This window comes from Chiloscyllium plagiosum, unplaced genomic scaffold (genome assembly GCF_037043375.1).
Source record: "Chiloscyllium plagiosum isolate Xiang-an unplaced genomic scaffold, Cpla_swu_hap1 HiC_scaffold_45, whole genome shotgun sequence".
Lineage (NCBI taxonomy): Eukaryota > Metazoa > Chordata > Chondrichthyes > Orectolobiformes > Hemiscylliidae > Chiloscyllium > Chiloscyllium plagiosum.
Genome location: NW_028270183.1, coordinates 14876422 through 14895413, shown reverse-complemented (window position 1 = coordinate 14895413; position 18992 = coordinate 14876422).

Sequence of the window (18992 nt, the reverse complement as noted above, 5' to 3'; positions counted from 1 at the left end):
AGTTACACCGGCAACATTCCCTCTGTTCTATTGATGACTGTATTGGCGCCACCTCGTGCTCCCACGAGGACATTGAACAGTTCATCAACCTCACCAGCACATTCCACCCCGACCTTAACTTCACCTGGACCATCTCAGACACCTCCCTCCCCTTCTTGGACCTCTCCATCTCCATCAATGGTGACCGACTCAACACTGACAGCTTCTCCAAACCCACTGACTCCCACAACTATCTGGACTACACCTTCTCCCACCCTGCCTCCTGTAAAAACGCTATCCCTTATTCCCAATTCCTCCACCTCCACCGCATCTGCTCCCAGGAGGACCAGTTCCACTGCAGAACACACCAGATGGCGTCCTTCTTCAATTACTGCAATTTTCCCTCCCACATGGTTGATGATGCCCTCCAACACATGTCATCCACTTCCCATACCTCCATCCTCAAACACCACCCCTCCAACTGCAACAAGGACAGAACACCCCGGTCCTTACCTTCCACCCAACAACCTCCATATACATCGCATCATCCTCTGCTATTTCTGCCACCTACAAGCGGACCCCACCACTAGAGATATATTTCCCTTCTCACCCCTATCTGCTTTCCATAAAGACCATTCCCTCTGCGACTCCCATGTCAGGTCCTAATGCCCCCCACCAACCCACCCTCCCCACCCAGCACCTTCCCCTGCCACCGCAGGAATTGTAAATCCTGTGCCCACACCACCCCCTTCACCTCCATCCAAGGCCCCAAAGGTACCTTCCACATCCATCAGCAATTTACCTGCACTTCCACACGTCATTTACTGTATCTGTTGCTCCCGATGCAGTCTCCTCTACATTGGGGAGACAGGATGCCTACTTGCAGAGTGCTTCAGAGAACATCTCCAGGACACCTGTTTCAACTTACCTCACTGCCCCGTGGCTGAACACTTCAACTCCCCCCCCTCCCACTCTGCCAAGAACTTTCAGGTCCTGGCCTCCTCCATTGCCACTCCCTAACCATCCAACGCCTGGAGGAAGTATGCCTCATCTTCCGCTCGGGACCCTCCACCCTCCAACCTCTCCAATCCATCAATGTGTATTTCACAAGTTTCCTCATTTCCCCTCCCCCACCCTTCCCAGTTCCAACCTTCCAACTCGGCACAACCCTCATGACCTGTCCATCTTCCTTCCCACCTACTCGCTCCACCCTCTTCTCCGACCTATCACTATCAGCCCCACCTTCATCCACCTATCACACTCTCAGTTCCCTTCCCCCATCCCCAGTCTCTCCCGTTTATCTCACACACTGTCAACTCACAGCCTCATTCCTGATGAAGGACGTATGCCCAAAAGGCCAATTCTCCTGCTCCTCAGATGTTGCCTGACCTGCTGTGCTTTTCCAGCACCCCACTCTCGATGCTAATATCCTGAACAGTCACAACATGACCTCCCAACTCCTGTACTCAATACTCTGACCAATAAAGAAAAGCATACCAAACGCCTTCTTCAGTATCCTATCTACCTATGCCTCCACTTTCAAGAAGCTATGAACCTGCACTCCAAGGTCTTTTTGTTCAGCAACAGTCCATAGGAACTTACCATTAAGTGTATAAGTCCTGCTAAGATTTGCTTTCGCAAAACGTAGCACCTCACATTTATCTAAATTAAACTCCATCTGCCATTCCTCAGCCAACTGGCTCATCTGGTCAAGATCCTGTTGTAATCTGAGGTAACCTTCTTCACTGTCCACTACACCTCCAATTTTGTGTCATCTGCAAATTTAGTAACTATACCTCTTATACTCACATCCAAATCGTTTATATAAATGACAAAAAGTAGTGGACCCAGCACCGATCCTTGTGGCACTCCACTGGTCACAGGCCTTCAGTCAGAAAAGCAATCATGGGGAACCTTGTCGAAGTCTATATAGATCACGTCTACTGCTCTGCCCTCATTAATCCTCTTTGTTACTTCTTCAAAAAACTCAATCAAATTCGTGAGACATGATTTCCCACACACAAAACCATGTTGACTATCCCTAATCAGTCCTTGCCTTTCCAAATACATGTACGGCCTGTCCCTCAGGATTCCCTCCAACAACTTGCCCACCTCTGATGTCAGGCCCACCGGTCTATAGTTCCCTAGCTTTTCCTTACCATCTTTCTTAAACAGTGGCATCACGTTAACCAACCTCCAGTCTTCCGGCACCTCATCTGTGACTATCGATGATGCAAATATCTCAGCAAGAGGCCCAGCAATCACTTCCCTAGCTTCCCACAGAGTTCTCGTGTACACCTGATCATGTCCTGGGGATTTATCCACTTTTATGCATTTCAAGACATCCAGCACTTTCTCCTCTGTAATATGGACATTTTTCAAGATGTCACCATTTATTTCCCTATATTCCACATCTTCCTTGTCCTTCTCCACAGTAAACACTGATGCAAACTACACCTTTAGTATCTTCCCCATCTCTTGCGGCTCCACACAAAGGCCACCTTGCTGATCTTTGAGGGGGTCCTATTCTCTCCCGAGTTACCCTGTTGTCCTTAGTGAATTTGTAAAAACCCTTTGGAGTCTTCTTAAGCCTATTTGCCAAAGGTATCTCATGTCCCCTTTTCCTGATTTCCCTCTTAAGTTTACTCCTACTGCCTTTATTCTCTTCTAAGGATTCACTCGATCTATCCTGTCTTTATCTGACATATGCTTCTTTCTTTTTCTTAACCAAGCCTCAATTTCTTTAGTCATCCAGCATTCCCTATACCTGCTAGCCTTTCCTTTTACCCTAACAGGAATATACTTTTTCTGGACTCTTGTTATCTCATTTCTGAAGGCTTCCCATTTTCCAGCTGTCCCTTTAACCTGCGAACATCTGCCCCAATCAGCTTGTGGAAGGTTTTGCCTAATACCATCAAAATTAGTCTTCCTCCAAATTAGGACTTCAACTTTTTGATCTGGTCTATCCTTTTTCATCACTATTTTAAAACTAATTGAATTATGGTCACTGGCCCCAAAGTGCTCCCCCACTGACACCTCAGTCACCGCCCTGCCTTATTTGCCAAGAGTAGGTCAGATTTCACAGCTTCTCTCGTAGGTACATCCACATACTTAATCAGAAAATTTTCATGTATGCACTTAACAAATTCCTCTCCATCTAAACCCTTATCATTATGGCAGTCCCAATATATGTGTGAGAAGTTAAAATCCCCTACCATAACCATCCTATGATTCTTACAGGTAATGGAAATCTCCTTACAAATTTGTTTCCCAATTTCCTGCTGACTATTAAGGGGTCTATAATACAATCCCAATATGGTGATCATCCCTTTCTTATTTTTCAGTTCCACCCAAATAACTTGCCTGGATGTATTTCCAGGAATATCCTCCCTCAATACAGCTGTAATGCTATCCCTTCTCAAAAACGCCACTCCCCCATGTTTCTGTAATTGCTATGATATCTCAGTCCCATGTTCCTAACCATGTCCTGAGTTAATCTGCCTTCCCTGTTAGGACTATTGCATTGAAATGAATGCAGTTTAATTTATCAGTCCTACCTTGTTCTCTGCTTTGTCCCTGCTGCCCTGACTGTTTGACTTGTTTCTTTTCTCAACTGTACCAGTCTCAGATTCATTGACATTGGTGGGCTTGTTACAAATAGGGAGACTCTGTGTGGAAGGCACAATGATTTGAGTTATGTAGCCATCTTTGGCTGCGAGCTGATGTCATTGTAATGCAGTTTTCGTTTCGTTTAAAAAAGTATCAGTGAGTGATTTCAAGTCTGTGGGCTGAGAATTTTTTTTCTGACATAAAGCATGTTCTCAAGACTGGGGTTTCTATTGAAACTTTATTTCAAAAATTCCATTTCTATTTCAATTCACTCTTAGGGGGAACTCCTAGTGAGGAATTTCCTGAAGAAGTTGTACTGGGGCACGCTCATTGAAGAAAGGAAAGTGAAAATCATAGGCTACAGCAAATGACCAAAAAATAAGGATATCAAAACATTGTGTTAAAGTTGACAAATTGCCATTTCCACTGAGCTCTGAGGTGACTGCAAATCAAGTAGAAAATTGAAAAAAGGTTGAAACAAGGTTGTAAATAACATTTGGCAGTCGTTGCAACAAAACCAGTGAAAAGATTAACAACTTCCTCCACACAAAAATACCAGCAGTATTTGATGTGGTATTAGATGTGGTTTGAAATTTGATACAATTTGGAACTAGAGGAACATGTTATATCTGTAGTTTTAGAGTCATAGAGTTATATAGCATAGAAACAGGCCCCTCAGTCCAACTCGTCCATGCCAACTAGATATCCTAAATTAATCTAGTCCCATTAATTAAGAAGCTGCAGTATAATGGCACAGTGGAAATCCGCTGAGCCCATGTCCCAGACAGCGAATGATCAAAACTATCCTCTCCTTTATGTTATGGGTTGAATGGTCAATTAACCCAGGGCCAAAGTATGTTGGGGAACTGATGCACATGTATCAGTGCAAAATATGTATCCAACTGAATACAATATGTTGCAATTAGTTGCCTTATGCCTAAAAATCTATGGGCTCATGCACAGCACGTTGTGGTCAGTGAACCACCTGACAAAGCACAGCAATCTGCACAGGGAAGTTAAGGAACTATGTGATCAGGCAGGCAACTGAACTTTCCCCAATCAAGTCAAAAAATCATAAATGGACAGCACACATTCAGAACCAGGAAATGTCAGGCAACACACTCAATTCGGTGTCAAACCCGGTACAGAGATAGAGGAAAGGAAGGAAAGAATCAACTGAAAGAGATAAAAGTATGAAGACTTTTAAAATAAACTTTTTAAAAGTGAGTAGAAAACACAACATTTAGACAATGGATTCAAAAAGTTCTGTTCCAAAAGCTACAGATGCTGAACTAATGGTTATATTGAGTTGGAATGCTAGGAGACTAAAGGATAAGGAGAAAGGGCTGGGAATTGATTAAAGAGGTGAAGACCTCCCACATCTTTATTTTGTTCATTGAGAGTGACCCACAGTTTGAGAGGTGCTCATCTGATGCGGAATAATCTGAATGGATCCTTCAGAGACCATCATCACCCTGGGATTCTGTATCAAATAAACTCATGGAAATAAACGGCATGGAAATAGACTCCTCTTTCTAAGTCATGCATGCCAACCAGACATTCTAAATTAATACAGTCCCATTTGCCAGCATTTTGTCCATATCCCTCTGAATCCTTTCTATTCATGTACCCATCTAGTTGTCTTGAAAATATTGTTATTGTAGCAGACTCCACCAATTCCTCTGACAGCTCACCCTCTATGTGAAAACGTTGCCTCTTAGGTCCCTTTTAAATCGCGGCACGCTGGCTCAGTGGTTAGCACTGCTGCCTCACTGTGCTAGGGACCCTGGTTCAATTCCTGCCGTGGGCAACTGCCTGTGTGGAGTTTGCATATTCTCCCCGTGTCTGCGTGGGTTTCCTTCGGGTGCTCTGGTTTCCTCCCACAGTCCAAAGATGAGTAGGTTAGGTGAATTGGCCATACTAAATTGCCCATAGTGTTAGGTGCATTAGTTAAGGGAATGGGTCTGGGTGTGTTGCTCTTCAGAGAGTCGGTGTGGACTTGTTGAGCTGAAGGGCCTGTTTCCACACTGTAGGGAATCTAATCTTAAACCTATGCCGTCTCGGCTGGGACTCCCCCAACCCAGGGAAAAGACCTTGACTATTGACCCTATCCATGCCCCTCATGATTTTATAAATCTCTATAAGGTCACCCTCAGCTTCTGACATTCCAGGGCAAACAGGCCCAGCCTGTTCAGCTTCTGCTTGTCGCTTGAACTCTCCAACCCTGGCAACATCTTTGCAACTCTTTTCTGAATTGTTTCAAATTTAACAACATCCTTCCTATAGCTGGGAGACCAGAACTGAACTCTGGGAAAAATATGCAGGTGCTACTCTGGTGAATCAATATTATAACCCCCAGGCCTGTCCTTGAGGTCAGTACTCAAAAAATTGGAACAAGACATTCAAGATGACCAAACTCTGTGTGGCTGAAGCATCACTTCCTCACGTGTAATTTCCCACCCCGGATTCCTCCTGAGATAAAGGTCAATATTCCATGAAGCCTCCTCAATGATGTTATTGTACCCACCTGTCAGTTTGTGATGATTTATCTTTACCTTGACTTTCTTTTTTGCTCCTTCACAGCTTCCAGTCTCTCACCATTACAATCAACTGATGTACTTTGATGGTTCTGATTCTCTGATTGCTGAACCTCCTGTCTCTGGGAAACAGCTATGAAGTCTAGCAATACAGCGAAGGGAAGAGGTGCAAGGGGAGTCTGTTTCTGTGCTGTGTATCCAAAACGATTTGTCTCTTTCAAATGCAAAGTACTTCCCTGACATTGAAATCCATTTATTGCAATAATCCTGAGGGCATCATTCACAAGTGTGCCTGACAGAGAGGTGAAGGAGATACCACCTGATGAGGTGACTTTTCCTGTCTCTGAGGGAGGTACGTGTACAGATGAGGGAAAGCTGAGGTGAATCTGAATCACTTCTCTTGCTTGATGAATCCTTTCATTCATCTTTCCTATTTGACGGCTTACAGCGGTGATATCTGGGTCACTCACTGCTCCCATGTTTCCTGTTTTGACAGCACCAGCCATTCTTTACAAGTCATCTTTATAAATTTAGGATGTTCTCTTGTGGGCTAAAGAACAGATTGTCATTTCTGTGTAGGCGTCTCAACATTAATATTGAGTTGATGGAGCTGGTTGACAAGTACCTTACATTGTCAGGACATCCTACAGATAACACGTCAGCCGCCCCCAGCTCTCCTTAACCAGCTCTCAAATAAAGATTTGTCAGACCCTCAAATAAAGGTTTGTCAGACCCTCAAGTACAGAACAGTAACCAATAAGTTAAAGCTAACAGCCCACTTCCCCACTACTAAAAGCTGAATGCTTTCCTTATTAATGAGAAGGCCTCACCAGCAAACTGTTACTATGGCTACAGCCTGGGGCCTGCTCCTTATAAGCACAGTGTCAAACATTCCATCTTCTCTGCCAAAGTGGCGTCAAAAGCAACATTTATGTTACAGAAAGTAGCTTCAGTTAGTAATGTACATTTAACTAAACAACTGTAATTACTTACTATATCCACCTACAGACGTTACCCTACCATCTATACCTAACTATTTAATGCTCCTATATGATAATATCACCCCATATTTTAAAATAAAACCTCAAATTACTGTATGCACTCTCTCATTGAATGTTCTATGGTGTTATAATTTACAAAAGGCTTCATATTCTAACAGACACCGTTAAGTTAGATTGTAATTAAGGAAGGTTCCGTATTGACATGGATGGCTGTCCTACACTCTGTTGAATTCAAAGGAGTTTGGCTCAGTTTCACCATCCGCCATGTGCCTGATGTTTTGAAAAAAGATGCATTGATATAGCACCTTTTACACCCTCAGGAATCCCAAAACACTCTAAAACAAATGAGCTTCAGTCATGAAGCAGGAAACGCAGCAGCGCCGATCTGAGGATAGCAAGATCCCACAAGCAGGAATGTGATGATAACGAGATCACGTGATTGAGTGATGGGAGAAATATTTGCCAGGACAGGGAAGGAAGTCACGTGTTCTTCTTCAAAGAGAGTCACGGTGGTGGGGGAGGGAGTGTTTGCACCCATCTGAGAGGATGTACATCAGTTTAATCTCTTCTCTGAAAAGTGTTATCTCTGTTGGTGCAGTATTCTATTTATTGGTCGCTGGAAGATGTTCTCACTCTGACAGTCAACCTGTTGTCACTCCCCGTGCTCCCCAACAACTCCTGATACAGGAGCATCAAGTAACGTTCAGTCCTCAATGGCAGGGGGAACCAGTGTGTCTGCCACTGCTGCTTGTCCTGAACTTCAAATCCAGTGAGACTCCAAAAGTGAACATATGACTGAACATTAAATATTAGTTAGGAGAAAGTTGGACTGCAGACGCTGGAGATCAGAGCTGAAAAATGTGTTGCTGGAAAAGGGCAGCAGGTCAGGCAGCATCCAAGGAGCAGGAGAATGAACGTGGCTGAAGAGCTTCAGGGCAGAGGAGATGACCTGGGGGGTGCAGCAGGAGAGGGACTCACTGAAATCCTTGTAGAGGGAGGAAGAGAGCTTCTTCAAGGAAGGCATCCTTGCAAGAGGATTCGCAGTAGGGAATGTGGCTGAAGAGCTTCAGGGCAGAGGAGATGACCTGGGGGGGTGCAGTGAGAGAGGGATTCACTGAAATCCTGAAGAGGGGCTTATGCCCGAAACGTCAATTCTCCTGCTCCTTGGATGCTGCCTGACCTGCTGCGCTTTTCCAGCAATACATTTTTCAGATTAAATATTAGTTGCCTATATGCAACCGAAAGGTAATGCTCAATGTTCCATATCTGGCCCCTGATGCTTACCATAATATCAAATGCACCCCAAACAAATGACACAGTGAATTTTATCACAGGGTATGCTGTAACCCCTTTTATTACATGCTGCAGGGAACCGTTCAACACTGTCTGTAGCAGCACTGTGTACGCCTGTGACTACAACACACAAAGGCACTCTCAGTCACAGGTGCAAAGAGATGCCCACAGTGTGACATTCACAGGCATAATGAGACACCCTCCATAATTATCAACAGGCGCACTGAGAAACCCGCACTGTGACAGCCACAAATGCACCGAAATGCCCAGTGTGACAGTCACAAGGACACTGAGACACCCTCAGTTTCACAGTAGCAAGCTTACCAAACACAATCAACTGGTACAAAGTTATATAACCAAGTCTGTCAGATTGAGTTGTGGTTTCCCTAAATGTGCTTGCGAATCAGCAGTGTGTATTTTTTCCAAAACAGCTCCTGCCACTTGTACTGAGATCTCCACCCCCACTGCTGCTTGCTTTGTGAAAAGCATCTAATTGCCATGCTTCTCACTCTGAACCCAGCCAGAGTTACTGGGATATTGTCATGGCTCTCTGCCCTCCTGCTGCGATGAGTCTGAAGGAATAGACTGACATTCCCATTTGTAGCGTTAGGTGTGGCTCAGTGGGTGCAGCAGTTTGAAACACCAGTGCTTCACTATGTCTGAAGTATCATCTTTCAGAGAAGATCTTGAACTGAAAATCTATCCAAATCTCTCTCGGTCAGACACAAAAGATCTAATTTTTCTTTTCAAAGTATAAAACCAACACTCTTCTCATGTTCTAGTCAAAATTTATCTTTCAACTACATCACTTCAAAAACATTGATCCAGTCACCACCTTTTGTGGGAGTTTGCTGCGTACAAATTGGTTGCGATACTTCTTACATTATGATCATGACGACAGTTAGTTGTCTGTAAAGCTCTTTCATGGGTTAGTGAAAGACATTATGTTGCCACTGAGTGGGCAGCATGGTGTCTCAGGGTTTAGCACTGCTGCCTCACAGCACCAGGGATCCAGGTTCGATCCTAGCCTTGGGTGACTGTCTGTGTGGAGTTTGCACGTTCTCGCTGTGTCTGCGTGGGTTTCCTCCCACAGTCCAAAGATGTGCAGGTTGGGGTGGATTGGCCACGGAGCATGCAGGGTTACAGGGATAGGGTGGGGTGGGGGTGGTGGGTGTGGGGTTTGGGTGGAATGCTGTTCAGATGGTTGGTATGGACTCAGTGGGCTGAGTCGGCACTGTAGGGATTCTATAATTAATGCAAGACTTTGTTTCCGTTGGCTTGTGCAGTTACAAATAGACCCTCAGCATCGCTGTGCTAGAGGGGGTGTAAAATAGGATAAGTTCATATTCCCAATTTCTGTTAGAAAGTGCACTGACTCTCATAGTCAAATAGCTCGACATCACCCATCTGAGTTGGTAGTTCCAGTTATGGTTAAATGAGAGAGATTTGTATCTATTGGGATGAGGGTGAAGGGGTTGCATTCCACAGAGGAGGAGCAGAGACCCCCAGAACTCAACACTCCTGCAATGTGGATGGGGTTAAAAAGATAACTGTGTGAAATCTCTTTCCAGGAAATAAATTAAGGAGTATCATAGAATCCCTACAGGGTGGAAGCAGACCATTTGACCCATTGGGTCCACACTGGTCCTCTGAAGGCTGTCCCACTCCCCCTACCCTTTCCCTGTAACCCTGCATTACCCATAGCCAATCCACCTAACCTTCGCAACTTTGGGAGTAGAACAAAGAAGATTTACAGCCTAGGAACAGGCCTTTCAGCCCTCCAAGCCCATGCCCATCCAAATCCACTGTCTAAACCTATTGCCAAATTCCTAAGCATCTGTGTCCCTTTGCTCTCCATCTACCCATGCATCTGTCCAGACACACCTTAAATGCATCTGCCTCTACTACCTCTGCTGGCAACAAGTTCCAGGAACCTACCACCCTCTGTGCAAAGTACTCTCCGCATGTATCCCCCTTAACCTTTTCACCACTCACCTTGAACGAGTGACCTCTCGTTATTGAATCCCTCACCCTGGGAAAAAGCTTATGTCTATCCACCCTGTCTATACCCTTCATGATTTTGTAGACTTGGGTAGCTGTGTAAAGTTTGGACGTTCTCCCATGTTGTGTGTGGGTTCCCTCCGGGTGCTCTGGTTTCCTCCCAAAGTCCAAAGATGTGCAGGTTAGGGTGGATTGGCCATGCTAAATTACCCATAGTGTTCAGAGATGTATAGGTTAGGATGGATTGGCCATGCTAAATTACCCATTGTGCTCAGGGATGTGCAGGTTAGGATGGATTGGCCATGCTAAATTACCCATAGTGTTCAGGGATGTGCAGGTTAGGGTGGATTGGCCATGCTAAATTACCCATAGTGGTCAGGGATGTGCAGGTTAGGGTGGATTGGCCATGCCAAATTACCCATAGTGTTCAGGGATGTGTAGGTAAGGATGGATTGGCCATGCTAGATTACCCATAGTGGTCAGGGATGTGAGGTTAGGGTGGATTGGCCATGCAAAATTACCCATAGTGTTCAGGGATGTGTAGGTTAGGATGGATTGGCCATGCTAAATTACCCATAGTGTTCAGGGATGTGCAGGTTAGGGTGGATTGGCCATGCTAAATTACCCATTGTGCTCAGGGATGTGCGGGTTAGGGTGGATTGGCCATGCTAAATTACCCAAGTGTTCAGGGATGTGCAGGTTAGGGTGGATTGGCCATGCTAAATTACCCATCGTGTTCAGGGATATGTACGTTAGGTGGATGAGCCATGGGGAATGCAGGGTCACAGGGATAGGGTAGGGTGGGGGTGGGGGAGTTGGTGGCTCTTGGTTTCCTCTCACAGTCCAAAGATGTGCCGATTTGGTGAATTGTCATTGGGAAGTACAGGATTATAGGGATAGGGTGGGATGCTCTTCGGAGGGTGGGTGTGAACTCAATGGGTCAAATACCCTCTTTTCACACTACAGGGATGATTCTATGATGATTGATCTATGATTGACAATTTGATTTGCTCTCGACTCTGGTGTATTCCCAACGCGACGTGACTGCTTTCAGCATGAGTTGCTACAAGTCTGGGTCAATGCCAGCTCAGCACAGGAAGTGAGTGAGCCTGTGTTCACACAGTCTCCTGAGGGGAAGGCGTGCACTTCACATCACCCCACCAGCAACGGGGCGTGCACTCCTTCAATGAGGAGACCTTTGAAACCCTGCCCTCCCTGATATCCACACGGCTGTCAGCTTTAAAGAGATCCTTAGTGTAATGCTTCACAATTCTCCTCTCATTGCCAGGCAACCGGAATGTCGCAGGCTTGATTTGTTTCATGGGAAATGAACGTCGGACAGAAAGGATTTTTTTTTTCACCCTCTCTCTCACATTTCTCAAAGTCTAATGCTGTGGGGGGAATAGAGATCAATGAGGATTGGGTGATGTTGGTGTGAAAAATTATTGTGGGGGCTCTTTAACCTGAATATTAATATCGCTTATTGAATGACTGTCAACACTTTTTTTCTCAAAAGCATCTTTTGTGTGCCTGTTTCATTCTACCCCTCTGCTCCTCTTACACTGTGTCTGCCTATAACCAGATACAGGAGTTCAGACCTGGGGCCTGTGGATGTGTGGGCTCTTGCTCTGTAAAGCAGTTGCTTGTTTATAAGGTTACTTTAGCTTCTCCTCTTGCAGTGTTGTCCCTCATTGTACCCACAGGGGTTGAAAGCTCAAGTTGGAAAGCACCAAATAACATTCTTCCCACTGGAGCCTACAGCTATTGAACTGTGAAGGGCTTCACACTGAGTTCAACCCAGCCTTCGCCTGTTGTAACTGGTTGTCAGACTGCGAAGGAAGATGAAGATATTGGCACTAGAAAGATGAGACTGGGATAAAAGATCTGGGTTAGTGATTCACCATCACCATGGAAACAGCCCTAGCATGGCCTTTGCTCTCCGACTTGAATTGATTTGTCTCGTCCCACAAAGGGGTTTTGGCCTGAAACAGCAGAAATGTTCTTGGGGCTATTGAATTCTCCTCTTCCCAAAGTGATTGACCTCAATGGCACGAACAAAGGTTTAGGGTAGCAATTGCCGCCAGGCTATGTGATGGAGGGAACTAGGCCACTGTTTGAATCAGAATGGTTCCTCCTTGCTACATCCCCATCCACTTCACTCAAAGGTTCTCGTTTGCTCAACACCCCTTGTGCTGGCTCACCAAATTTAACTCCCAGTTCAGCCAAGCCCTGAGCTTAAAATTCTCACAAGAAGAAACAACTTCTCCACATCCATTAAGCCCCGTGTATGTTTCGATAAGGTCACCTCTCAGTCTTCGAAACACCAGCCAGTGGTGACCAACCCCTTCCCGTAAGAAAATATCCCCAAGCCGAGGAAATAAAAAAGAATTATCAGGATGTTACCGAGAGTGGAAGGTTTGAGTTATAAGGAGAGATTGGATAGGCTTTTGTCCCTGGAGCGTGGGAGGCTGAGAAGTGACCTTATAGAGGTTTATAAAATCATGAGGGGGCAGATAAAATCTTTTTCCCCAAGTCAGGGGAGTCCAGAACTAGAAGGCATAGGTTTAAGGTGAGAGGGGAAAGTTTTAAGAGGGACTTGAGGGGCAGAGAGTGGTGCATGCATGGAATAAACTGCCAGAGGAAGTGGTGGAGGCTGGTACAATTACAACATTTAAAAGGCATCTGGATGGGTGTATGGATGGGAAGGGTTTAGAGGAATATGGGCCAAGTGCTGGCGAATGGAACTAGTTCAGTTTAGGAAACCTGGTCGGCATGGATGAATTGGGCCGAATGGCCTGTTTCCGTGCTGTATCACTCTATGACCCCTGCTTTCAAATCTCCTTCCTCACCCCCACCTACCTCAGCAACCTATTCCAGGCTCACAAACCTCCTCCAAATCTCGTGTATCTACAACTTACTTTGCCTCATAAGTAGAGACTATGCCTGTTTCCTCAACACTAGAATTCCCTCTTGAAAACTCTCCAACTCTCCTCCTTGGAATCTACCTTTGTTGCTTTTCACCATGCTCTAACCTCCTTTGCTATTGATGTCGGTGTCAAACTAGTCTAAAATCACTCCTGCAAGGCACTTTGGGAATGTTATTGTTTTGACGGTGCGACATAAATGTAGTTTATTGTGTTGGCTTATTGTTCCATGTGTTGGAAACCAGCACATAAAACTGTTGTCGTGATTTGGTTCATGTTGGAGTCCCCTATTTAAAAGCTAGCATTCTCCATACCCTCTCTGACTGTACTTCAAAGTTAATTATTGTGTAGGAAGCATTTAAAGACCGAGACTCATAAAAAAAACCTCATTCCACTAATAGCTCCTGAGTGTTCGGGGAGTGGAGGGTGTGGCAGGTGTATGAGACTCTGCCAGTGGTTGCTTTTATCAGGAGTTGGGTGTCACCCCACTGAACAGCTTCCTCATTGGGCAGACTGGAAGTAGCGAGATTCGTTGCACATTCCTTACATTTATAGTTGAATTTTTATCATTCCTTTGGACCCACACCAACAGCCCAATCTCCAGCATGGGGAGTTGCATATATGATTCATTCATATCCATGTCCTTTCATATTTCACTCTCGTGTTTGTTCTAAAATCCCACCTTCTCCTTGTAACCTCCTCCCAGACTCTGAGACACTCTACACTCCTTCAATGCCAGCACCATTCCCTTTCACAACCCCAACAATCACAGTCAATGCCTTCAAAAGTCTGGACCCAACGTTCTGGCATTCCCTCTCCAAACCCCCACCCCCCCTTTCTCTCTCTCTCTCTCTCTCTCTCTCTTTAGAGACACTTAAAAAACCTCTAAGCCTTTCCTCACTTCTCTATTTGGTGGTTCCATATCAAATTTTGTTTGAAAAACGTGAAGCATATTGGCATGTTTCACTGTGTTAGAAATGCCATGTCAATGTTGTTTTCTGAGAATTTGGCCTTTCCCAATCTCATGAAGTCAATGCAGGTGGGAGCAGTGGATCAGAGAATGATAGGTGGTTGGTGGCCAAAGGTATTGATTCTAATTACACCTTGTACCAAATGCACAGCCTTTTCACCCAGTGCCAAACTGAAATATGACCTTAAAAAAACTGCCAAACGTTGCTTTAAATAAACCAGCAATTGTTTGCTTCAGCTAGAGCAAGAAATGTTTTCACAAGCAATGCTTTATCCCGTGATGGTGTGCACCGATATAGATCGCCATCAGCGAATCTTTTTATCCATTCATGGGATGTGGGCATCACCAACTTGGTCAGTATTTATTGCCCATCCCTGATTGCCCGTGGAGTTGAGGATGTTGGTCATGTGTAGACGATAGAGTCATAGGGTCATAGAGATGTACAGTATGGAAACAGACCCTTCGGTCCAACCCGTCCATGCTCACTCTATGACCAGATATCCCAACCCAATCTCATCCCACCTGCCAGCACCTGGCCCATCTCTCCAAACCCTTCCTATTCATATACCCATCCAAATGCCTTTCAAATGACGCAATTGTGCTAGCCTCCACCACTTCCTCTGGCAGCTCATTCCATACATGTACACCCTCTGCGTGAAAATGTTGCCCCTTAGGTCTCTTTTATACCTTTTCCATTTTACCCTAAACCTATGCCCTCTAGTTCTGGACTCCCCCACCCCAGGGAAGAGACTTTGTCTATTTATCCTATCCATGCCCCTTATGATTTTGTAAACCTCTATAAGGTCACCCCTCAGCCTCCGATGCTCCGGGAAAACAGCCCCAGACCAGGTAAGGAGGGCAATTTCCTTTCCTAACAGACATTGCCAGGTAAAACCCATCCGGTTCACCAATCAGCAATGGTCTTTCATTTCCAGATTAATGTTGAATTCATGTCACGATAGGATTCAAACCCAGAACATCAGCTGGGTCTCTGGATTAATAGTCTACCAATAATACCACAATATTGCCCAGTTGGGACATAGATCAGTCAGGATAAGTAGTCTGTACACCCTAAAGTTCTGGGCTACAAAATTCAAAATGGAAATGCTATTTGCAATGAGAGAATATGGTCCTGTCTTTGTCCCCATTTATCACATTTCTGTAGTTATAGGTTTGTTCAACTGCACTCTCACCTTCACCTCTCTGATGCACATGTTCCCAATAAGATCTCTCTCTTACCCATTCGCTTCCCCTGTATGCGCATTATCTCTGCTGCCTTTAGAATCATAGAATCCCTCCAGTGTGGAAACAGGCCATTTGGCCCAACAAGTCCACACCGACCCTCCGATGAATATTCCACCCAAACCCATTCCCCTACCCTATTACATTTCCCCTGACTAATGTGCCTAACCTACACATCCCTGAACACTATGGGTAATTTAGCATGGCCAGTTCACCTGACTTGCACATCTTTGGAATGTGGGAGGAAACCGGAGCACCCGGGGTAAACCAAAGCAGACACAGGGAGAATGTGTAAACTCCACTCAAACCGAGTGTGGATTCGAACCTGGATCCCTGTTCCAAGGGATGGGGTTTTGAAAGGATACGGGGGGCAACTGATTAAGCCATCCAACACCAGAACTGGCCATATCAAACACTGATTCCTGCTCTCACCTGCTAAAATTACTCACTATTCCAGGATATTCCGGGAAGATAACCCCTTTCTGATATTCTTTCTAAGCTGTCCGGCTGCGCCCCAAGGGACCGTGCATTGTGTTCGTAAGCAGTAACTTTCCGTTTTGCAAGTCATCCTATTAACCCTGGTCGCTTTTCTCTCCTGCAGAGCCCTTTCCATTCTCGCCTCCATCAGTAAACCTTATAGATTGCATCATCATAAAGATTAAGACCTTTGATCAGCCTTTCTCTAGTCCTTCAGGCCAAGCCCTGAACTCACGTCTGCCTCCAGTTTCTCTCCTGTTTTCCTTCATGCCCTCTCTTCCTCTATATGTCCATGAAACCCACCCACTTCCTGCTCTCCTCCAATCCTAATCCCATAAAACCACGGATCATCATCATCCCCACCTGCCTGCCTTGCTAGCTCATATCGTAAATGGTTCTCTGATGTTGTCCTTCTCTCATTTCAATCCACTCCTCCAAAATAAAACAACCTCAACCTAAGCATCTTCGCAAACTAACACCCCATCATAAATTCCCTTTTTTGTGTGCAAAGTCCTTAAGCACGTTCTTGCCTTCCAAATCAACACTGATTTTTTCCCAGAACTCTGGAATTCTTTTCCATTTGACTTTCCTTCTTGAAGCCACTTCTTAAAAACCTCTTTAACCAAGATTTTGTTAAATTGACTAAACAGCTTATGTGGCTCCTGGTCATATTTTGTTTCACAATGGTCTTTGGAATGTTAATGGTGCTAAATAAACGTAAGTCATCATTGCTACAGTTTAGTTGAAAGACCAACACTGACTGCATACAAACGGGCTGAATGGCCTCCTCTTGTGCTGTAATTGATCTAGTTTTGCTTTACAACGTGAACTGCAAAAAACACCCTGAACAAAAGATTATTGCTGCAGAATGGGCCCATTCCTTTAACAGGGCTGCGTGACAGCGCCGCTCTACTGGCAGCAGTGGTCAATTGCAGTTTCAGGTGGCATCCCTCCATATAATGACACAGCCTCTCCCCCTGCTGGATATTTTGAGCAATTACTAACTAAATCTAAAAATGTATCTACCTAAATTAAAAATCACACAACACCAGGTTTATTTGGAAGTACAAGCTTTCGGAACGCTGCTCCTTCATCCCTTTGATGGCCATGTTCCCAATAAGATCACTACTCCCTCATCAACAGCCACAGGTGAGGTGTTGAAAGACTGGAGGTTGGCTAACATGGTGTCGCTATTTAAGAAAGGCGGTAAGGAAAAGCCAGGGAACTGTAGACTGGTGAGACTGACATCGGTGGTGGGCAAATTGTTGGAGGGAATTCTGAGGGACAGGATTTACATGCATTTGGAAAGACAAGGACAGATTAAGGATAGTCAACATGGTTTTGTGCTTGGGATATCATGTCTCACTAACTTGATTTAGTTTTTTGAAGAAATAACAAAGAGGATTGATGAGGGCAGAGTGGTGGACGTGATATATATGGACTTCAGTAAAGTGCTCGACAAGGTTCCTCATGGTAGACTGGTTAGCAAGGTTAGATCTCATGGAATATAGGGAGAACTAGCTATTTGGATACAGAACTGGCTCAAAGGTAGAAGACAGAGGGTAGTGGTGGAGGGTTGCTTTTCAGACTGGAGGCCTGTGACCAGTGGAGTGCCACAAAGATCAGTGCTGGGTCCACTACTTTTTGTCATGTATCTAAATGATTTGGATGTCAACATGGGTGGTATAGTTAGTAAGTTTGCAGATGACACCAAAATTAGAGGTGTAGTGTTCAGTGAACAAGGATACCTCAGAGCACAATGCAATCTTGATCAGATAGGCCAATGGGCCGAGGAGTGGCAGATGGAGTTTAATTTAGGCAAATATGAGGTGCTGCATTTTGGAAAGGCAAATCAGGGCACAACTTATACACTTAATGGTAAGGTCCTTGGAGTGTTGTTGAACAAAGAGATCTTGGAGTGCAAGTTCATAGCTCTTGAAAGTGGAGCCACAGGGTGATAGGATAGTGAAGAAGGTGGTATGCTTGCCTTTATTGGTCAGTCCATTGAGCACAGGAGTTGGGAGGTCATGTTGCGGCTGTACAGGACATTGGTTAGGCCACTTTTGGAACACTGAGTGCAATCCTGGTCACCCTGCTATTGAAAGGATGTTGTGAAACTTGAAAGGGTTCAGAAAAGATTTACAAGGATATTGCCAGGGTTGGAAGATTTGAGCTATATGGAGAGGTTGAATAAGCTAGGGCTGTTTTCCTTGGAGCGTCGGAGGCTGAAGGTGACCTTTGAGCTTTCTAAAATCATGAGGGGCATAGGATAGGGTAAATAGACAAGGTATTTTCTTCCAGGGTAGGGGAGTCCAAACCTAGAGACCATACGTTTAGGGTGAGAGACAAATGATTTAAAAGGGAACTAAGGGGAAACTTTTTCATGTGGTGCATTTATGGAATGGGCTGCCAGAGGAAGTGGTGGAGGCTGGTACAATAACAACATTTAAAAAGCATCTGGTGGGTATATGAATAGAAAGGATTTAGAGGGAAATGCTGGCAAATGGGACTAGATGAGGTTCGGATATCTGGTCAGCATGGACAGGTTGGACCAAAGGGTCTGTTTCCATGCTGTACATCTCTATGATTCTATGAGATGTACAGCATGGAAACAGACCCTTTGGTCCTGTGGATTCCTGGACTGTAACACATCACCATGAAATATTGTATGCTGTGCAATATGTTTATTGAGTCACAGTCAGTTGTGTCTGACAATTCTGGTTACAGATCAATGCTTGACTTTACTTGGACAAAGCATCATTTCTGTGCCTTCAACCAAGGTCTCTGCATTTCTCTAAATCGGTGTTTCTCACTAAAACTCCTGTGCATCACCAAATGTAATTACCTACTGGGGGCCCTGCCCTCACTTACCTGAGCCTAGGCTGTGGAATCTCCAACAGCCCCCACTCTAAACCAACCCCCACATACCACAAGGACTGCAGCGATTCGAGAATGCAGT